Below are 11,157 nucleotides of genomic sequence, written 5' to 3' on the forward strand. Positions count from 1 at the left end.
ACCAGACTTTGATGCACTGGCAGAAAAGGGTGACCAACAACATTGTTCCCACTGAAACTGAATGTGAGTATTCTTTACTTTGTCAGTGTTGTCTTAACATGTAATTCATATTAGTTTGCACAGTCTCCAACCATCTGATGCTGGTCTGGCCCGACTGTCGAATTTCAAAAGTGAATGTGGCCCCTGAGCAAAAAGTTTGGCCACTCCTGCTGTACACGTATGACTGTTCACCCATCCACCCCTCCAACGCCATCATTCAGTTCGCCGATGACTCCACTGTGGTTGGTCTCATCTCGGGGGTGATGAAACGGCATACAGGGAGGAAATACAGGAGCTGGCAGGGTGGTGTTTGAGGAACAACTGGAGCTGAACCCAAGAACACCAAAGAGATGTCATTGATTTCAGGAGGCATAGGGGTGTCCATGCTCCGCTATCCATCAACGGGGTTTTGTGTGGAGACAGCGGCCTCCTTCAAGTTCCTGGGGACTCATTTATCTGAGGACCTCACCTGGACAGTCAGCACAGCAGCACTGGTTAAAAAGGCTCAGCAGAGACTCCACTTCCTCAGAGTACTGAGGAGGAACACCTGGAGGAGAGACTGCAGGTGTCCTTCTACCAGGCCAACATAGAGTCTGTGCTGACCTACTGTGTGACTGTCTGTTGGCAGACAGGAAGGCTCTGCAGAGGGTTATCAGGACTCTGGAGACATCTAACCTCCTGCTGCATCAGCAGAGGAACAAAGATCTGGGCAGACAGCACACACCCTGACCAGAAGCTGTTCATCCTGCTGCCATCAGGGAAGAGACTGAGATCCTGAAGATGCAGGACAAACAGGCTGAGGAACAGTTTCTATCTATGGTCCATCAGACTCCTGAACTCCTACCAACCGTTTCATCTTCCTCCCATGTTGCACATATCTGGCATCCTTTGCTCTTGGTGTCTTTTTCAGTATTGTTTTGTTATATATGTACATTTAATTTATTATTTAATGCTGATATTTATTACTTACTGCTTGTTGCACCGTCCAGTGGTAACTATATTTTCCGTCATGCCATGTATGAAGACGATAATGTCACGCTCTCCCTCTCTGGTACTCTGACTCTAATTATGACAGCTGTGAAGGAGCTCAGCTACTGGTGATCAGCAATCACCGGCAGATAAAGCCTGACTCTCCTCACAGCTCAATGCTGGGCCATTGACTGTGGAACTCTGTCATGCACACATCGCTGTTTGGAGTACCACCTTATGGATTACCTTGCTGGCTTTTTCTTCCCTCACCACCTCAGAACTCCTCGGCTACTCATCTCTCGATTCCCCAGACTTTTGTGTGAGTCACCTTTCCTGTTAGTTTTAGTTTGATCACCACCACGGCCCTGCGCCATTATCCTCAGTCATGCTTCAGTTTAGCCTGTCTGTTTAGTTCCTGTGTCTTCCATATGGAGAGTTTTTGTGTTTTGTTTTATTATTAAACCCCTATTATTATCAATCTGTCTGCCTGCCTGCTGTTTGGGTTCACTCTGCCCGCCCGTTCTAACAAATAAAAGCTATTCTATTCTATTCTATTCTATTCTTAACAGCCTTTCTATGTAAAAATAGTCTTTAATGATTGGAACTTCATGTTTATTTACAGTTACAGGTTTTAATGTTATTAAAGAATTGACATGTTAAAGTAATTTTTTGTTTTTGTAATTTATTGATGTTTTGTTTTTTAAATACAGAATAATTCAGTAAATGTGCAGATTTTTGAAAACATTGATTTAAACAGACGTGTTCACAGTTTGGATTTACATTAAGGCTTTTCATTTTTGTGCCCATTTTCAATGAGATCTTTAGAAGTACCAGACATTTTATTGTGAAATCTCGGCTCACCTCCTTCCTGTCTGTTCGGTGCTCCAGATAAGCTGAAATCAGCAGCGTCTTCGTCCCGTTCACCTTCACCAGCACGTCTAAAGAGTTCAACAATCATTATAGGTTATTAAAGGAGGATTCCATCAGAAATAAAGCTGTGAGCCGTTAAACTTTCAATAATTCCTTAAAGAGAGAAAAGAAAAAGCAAAAAAGGAAGTTATGACTTCAGATGTGAAAGTTGATTATTTTTTGAACTAGGGAAATTGAGTGACCAACAATAATCTGTTCTTTTGGCTTTTTACAGAAATGTTGTAATGAGATGTTTGGTCCATAAGAGATTCAAAAACAAATTAATGATTTCAAAATGACTAAAAAGTTCAAAATGACTTTCAATATAAACAGAGACAGACTAAATACCACATGTGTAAAACCAACCACATGACCAAGTTTTGACAGATTATTTGAAGTCAGTTTTATTTTTAACCCCCAAACATCTTAGAAACTCGCTTTCAAAGCAAATAGTTACTCTGGTGGCATCACATTGGCCTCCAGTACTACTGTGAGGAATCTTTGGAGTTATTTTTGACCAGGACATGTCCTTTAACTCACACATAAAGCAAGTCTGTAGGACTTCCTTTTTTCACCTGCGTAATATTGTAAAATCAGGAACATTCTGTCTCAGAGTGATGCAGAAAAATTAGTTCATGCTTTTGTTATTTCCAGGCTTCACTATTGCAATTCCTTATCAGGATGTCCAATAGTTCTTCTCAGACATCTACAGTTGATCCAAAACGCTGCATCCAGAGTACTGATGGAGTTAAAGAGATCATATTTCTCCTAAACTGTTTCTCTTCACTGGCTTCCTGTTAAATCCAGAATAGAATTTAAAATCCTTCTTCTGACATATAAAGCTCTTAATAACCAATCTCCATCATATCTTAAGATCTGATAGTACCTTATTATCCTAGTAGAACTCTTCGCTCTCAAACTGCAGGCTTACTTGTTGTTCCTAGAATTTCTAAGTAGAATGGGAGGCAGAGCCTTCAGTTATCAGCTCCCTCCCTGTGGAACCTGCTCCAGTTTGGGGTTCTGGAGGCAGATACCTCTCTATTTTAGACAGGCTTAAAACGTTCTTTTTGACAATCTTATGTGGGGCTGACTGGGTGACCCACAGGGGTCGGCTTGTGTCTTCATTGCACAGCTGACTCCTTTGGACGTCCCTTGTTCTGCCTCTAGTCATGCTGCTATAGGCTATAGGCTGCTGGGGGATTCTTGGACGCACTGAGCCCTTCTCTATCCTACCTTTACATTAATATGATACCGTTATGCAGTACATTCACTCTGTTCCCCTGTGCTATTTCTCTGAGTGTCCCTGGTCCAAGCTGGATGCTTCAGATCTGTGGTTGATGTTCCCACCAGCTGGTCCAGTCTCCATCATGTCCACTGGGGGATGCTGCTGCTGACCTTCTCCAGCCCTCTGCTTCCAGCTGCTCATTTCCACCAGTCTACTCTGCATCGCCTCACTTTACTTGATAGCTCTTCTACATATTGGTCTCCTTAGGGCTGCTCTGGGGGTTCATGTGGGTTCTGTAAAGCATCTTGAGCAATCTGAACTGTAATTGGCACTACATAACTAAACTGTATTTAACTGAAATTATTGTAGCGCCAATTCACAACACATAAAAAATAAGTTTTGATGGAGGCTTTTGGTTTGATGTTCCTCAGGAACATGCCATCTGCTGCTTCATGTGTCTTATACTGAGAATAGGTTTGCAGACATTCTAAATGCACAGACGCTGTTAACTTTAAGAGAAAACTCTGAATCATGAGAACAGTTTGAGCTTGCAACATGTAAAATGTTTAAGACATTTAATGCATGCAGGAAATTCTGTTTCCTGAATGAAAAGTGAAATCAGTGAAATATGAGAGTGAAGCAGAAACAGGAAGTTAGATCAGAACCAGAACCGTGAGCAGCATCACTCCATGATTTTATCACCAATTCTCACCATCATGTCCCTGAACTGTAGGACTTCTGGACCACTGGGCTCTGATGTTGGTCGGGTAGTACTGGGTCCAGGTCTGGAAGGTCCGTCGGATCTGAAGGTACGACAGAAAACTCTGTTGTTCTGTTTCTGCAGATTCTACTGAGTTCAGCAGCTTTTTAAAACAGTTTCTGGCATATGGGTTCTGTAAAAGCGTCCTGAGACTATTGACCTGTAATTGACGCAATATGAATAAATTGAATTAAATTTCTTTACAAATGAGAGAAACATTCATCATTTTCTGTTGTTTCTGTTCTACTGGACCCTCATTAATCTGAAATCCTGACTGAATGTAAAAGATCCAAATGAATACAAAGAACAGAACATCAAACTGAGGATGAAATCAAAGCAGATAAAAGACAGAATGAGGAACACCTTCAGTGAAAGACAGGAAATTATCAGGAAACCACAGGAAGTAGAACCAAACCAGGAGAGACCTACCACAGGAAGTAGAACCAACAGCAGAGACCTAACCAACAGGAAGTAGAACCAACCAGCAGAGACCTAACCACAGGAAGTAGAACCAAACCAGGAGAGACCAACCACAGAGTAGAACGAACCAGGAGAGACCTAACCGCAGGAAGTAGAACGAAACAGGAGAGACCTAACCGCAGGAGTAGAATCAACCAGCAGAGACCTAGCCACGGGAAGTAGAACCAACCAGCAGAGACCTCACCAAGAAGTAGAACCAACCAGGAGAGACCTAACCACAGGAAGTAGATCAAACAGCAGAGCCCTAGGCACAGGAAGTAGAACCAAACCAGCAGAAACCCTCACCACAGGAAGTAGAACCAAACCAGCAGAGACCTCACCACAGGAAGTAGAACAAACCACCTAACCGAGGAAAGTGGGAACCAAACAGGAGAGACCTAACCACAGGAAGTAGAACCAAACCAGCAGAGACCTAACCGCAGGAAGTAGAACGAAACCAGGAGAGACCTAACACAGAAGTGGAAACCAAACCAGCAGAGACCTAACCGCAGGAGTAGAAGAAACCAGGAGAGACCTAACCCGAGGAAGTAGAATCAAACCAGCAGAGACCTAGCCCACAGGAAGTAGAACCAAACCAGCAGAGACCTCACCAAGAAGTAGAACCAAACCAGGAGAGCCTAACCACAGGAATAGAACCAAACCAGGAGAGATGGCGTCAAATTTGTACCCTGCGCGAGCGGAAAAAAACTCCTCCACGGTGCAAAAAAACACTCTGCGCACGTTGGGTAATGTCTCCGCGCAAGGAGCTCTTAGCACATGGAGACATTGCTACTCGTCCGGGTGGTGCCATAATTATCCGTGGACCTCTGATTTATGCGCGCGGGGAGAAGACTTTTGACCCTTTGTGGGCAGATACCAGTTGCTCGCCACAATCTCCTATGATTGGAGACCTAACCACAGGAAGTGGAACCAAACCAGGAGAGACCTAACCACAGGAAGCGGAACCAAACCAGGAGAGACCTAACCACAGGAAGTAGAACCAAACCAGGAGAGACCTAACCACAGGAAGTAGAACCAAACCAGGAGAGACCTAACCACAGGAAGTAGAACCAAACCAGGAGAGACCTAACCCAACCTCTGTTCAGTTCTCTGACATCAAAACGACAAAACACAGTTTCAGATCCTGAACAACCAATAGATTCACTCGGAACAGATCCTTAAACTGAACCTTATGTTGGAACAGAGGATCTTAAATATCAGAGAAGAAGCTGCTGAAAGCTTCCTGTGGTTCAACCAGTTGAGAAAACCAACTCAGAACTCTTCATGTGACCTAAAGATGTCAGTAGTTCAACTTCTTCACTGAAAGTCTTCAACCAGAGAAACCAGCAAACATAAAGCAACAGCATAAAACCACAGAATAACCACACAGGAAGAGCTGGAAGTAGCTTCACACTGAGGTCACTCTAATTTCCAGTCAGAGAACAGAGAATGAACCTCCAGCTGCAGGTTAGTGGTTAATTTTATCAGAAGAAAGAAGAACTTGTCAAACTAAACAGAAATTACCACAAATAAAAGAAAACAGCATCTGAAATGGATTGTAGAAACCAGACAAAGTATGAAACTAACAGGAAAAAAGAAAAATCCAACAGAGGACTGAACTGCAGCCTCCTGGCCAAAGTTCTGGTGACGTGGAGTTAATGTCACATGACCTGAAAACAGTCACATGATGGTGGAGGAGAACGTCCTGTTAAAAACTTTCAGAGTTCTGAACTCTGAAGCTGATTAGCGATTAGCAGGAAGTGGAGCTGAAAGTCAGAGTTCAGGGGAACATCAGGGAGTAGGCTCTCTTTGAACCTGATACATCTCCATTGTAACTATGCTGAGGAGCTAGATCTCCATGGTAACCGATGCTGAGGAGCTAATTCTCCATGGTAACTATGCCGAGGAGCTAGATCTCCATGGTAACTATGCCGAGGAGCTAGATCTCCATGGTAACTGATGCCGAGGAGCTAGATCTCCATGGTAACTGATGCTGAGGAGCTCGATCTCCATTGTAACTATGCCGAGGAGCTAGATCTCCATGGTAACTATGCCAAGGAGCTAGATCTCCATGGTAACTATGCTGAGGAGCTAGATCTCCATGGTAACTGATGCTGAGGAGCTAGATCTCCATGGTAACTGATGCCGAGGAGCTAGATCTCCATGGTAACTGATGCTGAGGAGCTAGATCTCCATGGTAACTGATGCCAAGGACCTAGATCTCCATGGTAACTGATGCCGAGGAGCTAGCTCTCCATGGAAACTGATGCGAGGAGCTAGATCTCCATGGTAACTGATGCCGAGGAGCTAGACACGTGGACAAAATTGTTGGTACCCCTCAGTTAAAGAAGGAAAAACCCACAATTCTCACTGAAATCACTTGAAACTCACAAAAGTAACAATAAATAAAAATTTATTGAAAATTAAATAATCAAAAACAGCCATTACTTTTGAATTGTTGATTAACATAATTATTAAAAAAAACAAACTAATGAAACAGGCCTGGACAAAAATGATGGTACCTCTATAAAAGATTGAAAACTATTTGACCAGAGTGACATGATTAACTCAGGTGTGTCATTTAATTGACATCACAGGTGTTTCCAAACTCATAATCAGTCAGTCTGCCTATTTAAAGGGAGACAAGTAGTCACCCTGCTGTTTGGTGAAAAGGTGTGTACCACACTGAACATGGACAACAGAAAGCGAAGGAGAGAATTGTCCCAGGACATCCGAAAAAAAATGATAGACAAACATCTTAAAGGTAAAGGCTATAAGACCATCTCTAAACAGCTTGAAGTTCCTGTGACAACAGTGGCTCATATTATTCAGAAGTTCAAGACCCACGGGACAGTAGCCAACCTCCCTGGACGTGGCCGCAAGAGGAAAATTGATGACAAATTGAAGAGACGGATCGTTGGAATTGTATCCAAAGAGCCCAGAGCAACCTCCAAAGAAATTAAAGGTGAACTCCAAGGCCAAGGTACATCAGTGTCAGATCGCACCATTCGTCGTTGTTTGAGCCAAAGTGGACTTCATGGGAGACGACCAAGGAGGACACCACTGCTGAAAAAAACTCATAAAAAAGCCAGACTGGAATTTGCAAAAATGCGTGTTGACAAGCCACAAAGCTTCTGGGAGAATGTCCTTTGGACAGATGAGACCAAACTGGAGCTTTTTGGTAAGGCACATCAACTCTATGTTCATAGACTCAAAAACCAAGCATACGAAGAAAAGAACACTGTCCCTACGGTGAAACATGGAGGAGGCTCAGTAATGTTTTGGGGCTGCTTTGCTGCATCTGGCACAGGGTGTCTTGAAAGTGTGCAAGGTACGATGAAATCTGAAGACTATCAAGGCATTCTGGAGAGAAATGTGCTGCCTAGTGTCAGAAAGCTTGGTCTCAGTCGCAGGTCATGGGTCTTCCAACAGGACAACCATCCAAAACACACAGCCAAAAACACCCAAGAATGGCTGAGAGAAAAGCGTTGGACTATTCTAAAGTGGCCTTCTATGAGCCCAGATCTGAATCCCATTGAACATATGTGGAAGGAGCTGAAACATGCCATTTGGAGAAGACACCCATCAAACCTGAGACAACTGGAGCTGTTTGCTCATGAGGAGTGGGCCAAAATACCTGTTGACAGCTGCAGAACGCTCATTGACAAATACAGAAATCGTTTAATTGCAGTGATTGCCTCAAAAGGTTGTGCAACAAAATATTAAGTTATGGGTACCATCATTTTTGTCCAGCCCTATTTCATTAGTTTGTTTTTTTAAATAATTATGTTAATCAACAATTCAAAAGTGATGGCTGATTTTGATTATTTGATTTTCAATAAATTTTTATTTATTGTTACTTTTGTGAGTTTCAAGTGATTTCAGTGAGAATTGTGGGTTTTTCCTTCTTTAACTGAGGGGTACCAACAATTTTGTCCACGTGTGTAGATCTCCATTGTAACTATGCTGAGGAGCTAGATCTCCATGGTAATTATGCCGAGGAGCTAGATCTCCATGGTAACTATGCCGAGGAGCTAGATCTCCATGGTAACTGATGCTGAGGAGCTAGATCTCCATTGTAACTATGCCGAGGAGCTAGATCTCCATGGAAACTATGCCGAGGAGCTAGATCTCCATGGTAACTATGCTGAGGAGCTAGATCTCCATGGTAACTGATGCTGAGGAGCTAGATCTCCATGGTAACTGATGCCGAGGAGCTAGATCTCCATGGTAACTGATGCTGAGGAGCTAGATCTCCATGGTAACTGATGCCAAGGACCTAGATCTCCATGGTAACTGATGCTGAGGAGCTAGATCTCCATGGTAACTGATGCTGAGGAGCTAGCTCTCCATGGTAACTGATGCCAAGGACCTAGATCTCCATGGTAACTGATGCCGAGGAGCTAGATCTCCATGGTAACTGATGCCGAGGAGCTAGATCTCCATGGTAACTGATGCCAAGGACCTAGATCTCCATGGTAACTGATGCGAGGAGCTAGATCTCCATGGTAACTGATGCTGAGGAGCTAGATCTCCATGGTAACTGATGCCAAGGACCTAGATCTCCATGGTAACTGATGCCGAGGAGCTAGATCTCCATGGTAACTATGCCGAGGAGCTAGATCTCCATGGTAACTGATGCGAGGAGCTAGATCTCCATGTAACTATGCCGAGGAGCTAGATCTCCATGGTAACTATGCCAAGGAGCTAGATCTCCATGGTAACTATGCGAGGAGCTAGATCTCCATGGTAACTGATGCTGAGGAGCTAGATCTCCATGGTAACTGATGCCGAGGAGCTAGATCTCCATGGTAACTGATGCGAGGAGCTAGATCTCCATGGTAACTGATGCCGAGGAGCTAGATCTCCATGGTAACTGATGCCGAGGAGCTAGATCTCCTTGGTAACTGATGCTGAGGAGCTAGATCTCCATGGAAACTGATGCTGAGGAGCTAGATCTCCATGTTAACTGATGCTGAGGAGCTAGATCTCCATGGTAACTGATGCAAGGAGCTAGATCTCCATGGTAACGATGCGAGAGCTAGTCTCCATGGTAACTGATGCGAGGAGCTAGTCTCCATGGTAACTAATGCCGAGGAGCTAGATCTCCATGGTAACTGATGCTGATCTGATCGTTCCTAAAATTTGAATGAAGCTGTTACAGCATCACACTGGATGCATCCTGTTGCCATGGAAACCTAAATATATTCAGATGCTGATGCAGACATCCCATAAACATTTTTTAATGTTTGGTCTGTTTCCATGGTGGTGCTGCAGCTGATAGATCACTGATCAGATCATTGATCATCTGCTGGTATTTATTGATTTCCTTTAATTTGTCATAAAGTGTTTTTTGATGATAAACCTTCATGAGACCTGCTAACTCTGACTAAAGTCTGGATCTGTTGAACCTTCTTCTAGTTCAGCCCTCTGGACAGATCTCCTCCTCCTTAGACAGTTGTTAGGATTTCTTGTTTGAATTATTTCTGTTAAACTGCTGGTTTAACACTGATTTACACGTTGTATAAGTGCTAATAAAAGAGTTGACCTGAAACCTTATCCCACACTGTGTGAACTGGGATAAAAAGAACCAGGTCAGCTGGGGCCAAACTGCAGCAGCTTACACTCAGACACACCAACACTCACTGCTGACACACATACATACATGCACATACAGTGCACGTTCTCACACACTCAGTACTGAAGGCCAATTCAGTTCCTGAAGACTTCCTGTTAGAACAAAAGCTGCTGTTTAAGAACTGATGAAACAGTGATGACTGGAGTTGGTGTTCAGCTAGAAGCTGACATAATAAATGACTGAGACAGAAGTCAGCAGTTAATGGACATAGAAACAGTACACATGGAAATCACAACGGGGAGGGTCTAATTTACAGTGTCTGGAACCTTCTGATTGGACGGATCGTGTGCTGAGAGGCTGAGGACTTGCCCGTCCACCAATGAGAGGGCTGAATTAAACACACTTTCTCTCCATCAGTTTTTAACAGTGAGATTGTTGCACATTCCATAAAAAGACTCTGTATCCTGGAAACTTCATCCGTTACTATGGCAACGCCTTCAGATTAACGCCCTGGTTTACTGTAGTCCTCTGATCAGTACCGGTCCTGGAAATCAAGCTACTGGCACTGCAGAATAAACACTTTCACTGAGAGAAGTTAATCGTCTTCTATTTCAAAAAACAAACACGCTCAGCACAGTTATTCAGGTATTCAGGTTCCTGCCGTCTGAACAGGTGAGACTCACCTGTAGGTCCACAGCAGCATCACCGACAAAACGACCAGAACTGGACCGATGAACATCAACCGCTGCTGCTTCATCACAGACATCCTCACCTGGAGACAAACGATACAGACTGTGAGACGTAGTTCCTGTTTCTGTTCGACGTTCTGTAACAGTACATTTAGGTTCTATTCTGAACGCTGCTAATATTTAATAAATAGAGGTTCAGAGGTTCTCCTGCTAAATACTGAATTATAATTAATGGTGTTTTCTTCTTTGTGTTTCTATGTGGAGTCCAGATGAAGCGCCCTGATGTTTTTTTAAACCTTTCATCTGATCCTTTGTGAAACTGAACAGAGTAAATCGGATTCTAATCAGGAAATTAAAGCTGCAAGCAGCGATGGACGGGTCCTCGCATCCACGCTGGTCGGTGAATCCACGGAGGACTACCAGGTGGAGCTGTCACTGAGAGTGTATGTCGGCCTCTGAATCGCATCTGGACCAGAGTCCAATCATACATGTAAAATTTCAGCCAGACCGTAGCATGTTCAGAGCAGTT

Source organism: Acanthochromis polyacanthus, chromosome 13 (genome assembly GCF_021347895.1).
Source record: "Acanthochromis polyacanthus isolate Apoly-LR-REF ecotype Palm Island chromosome 13, KAUST_Apoly_ChrSc, whole genome shotgun sequence".
Taxonomy (NCBI): domain Eukaryota; kingdom Metazoa; phylum Chordata; class Actinopteri; family Pomacentridae; genus Acanthochromis; species Acanthochromis polyacanthus.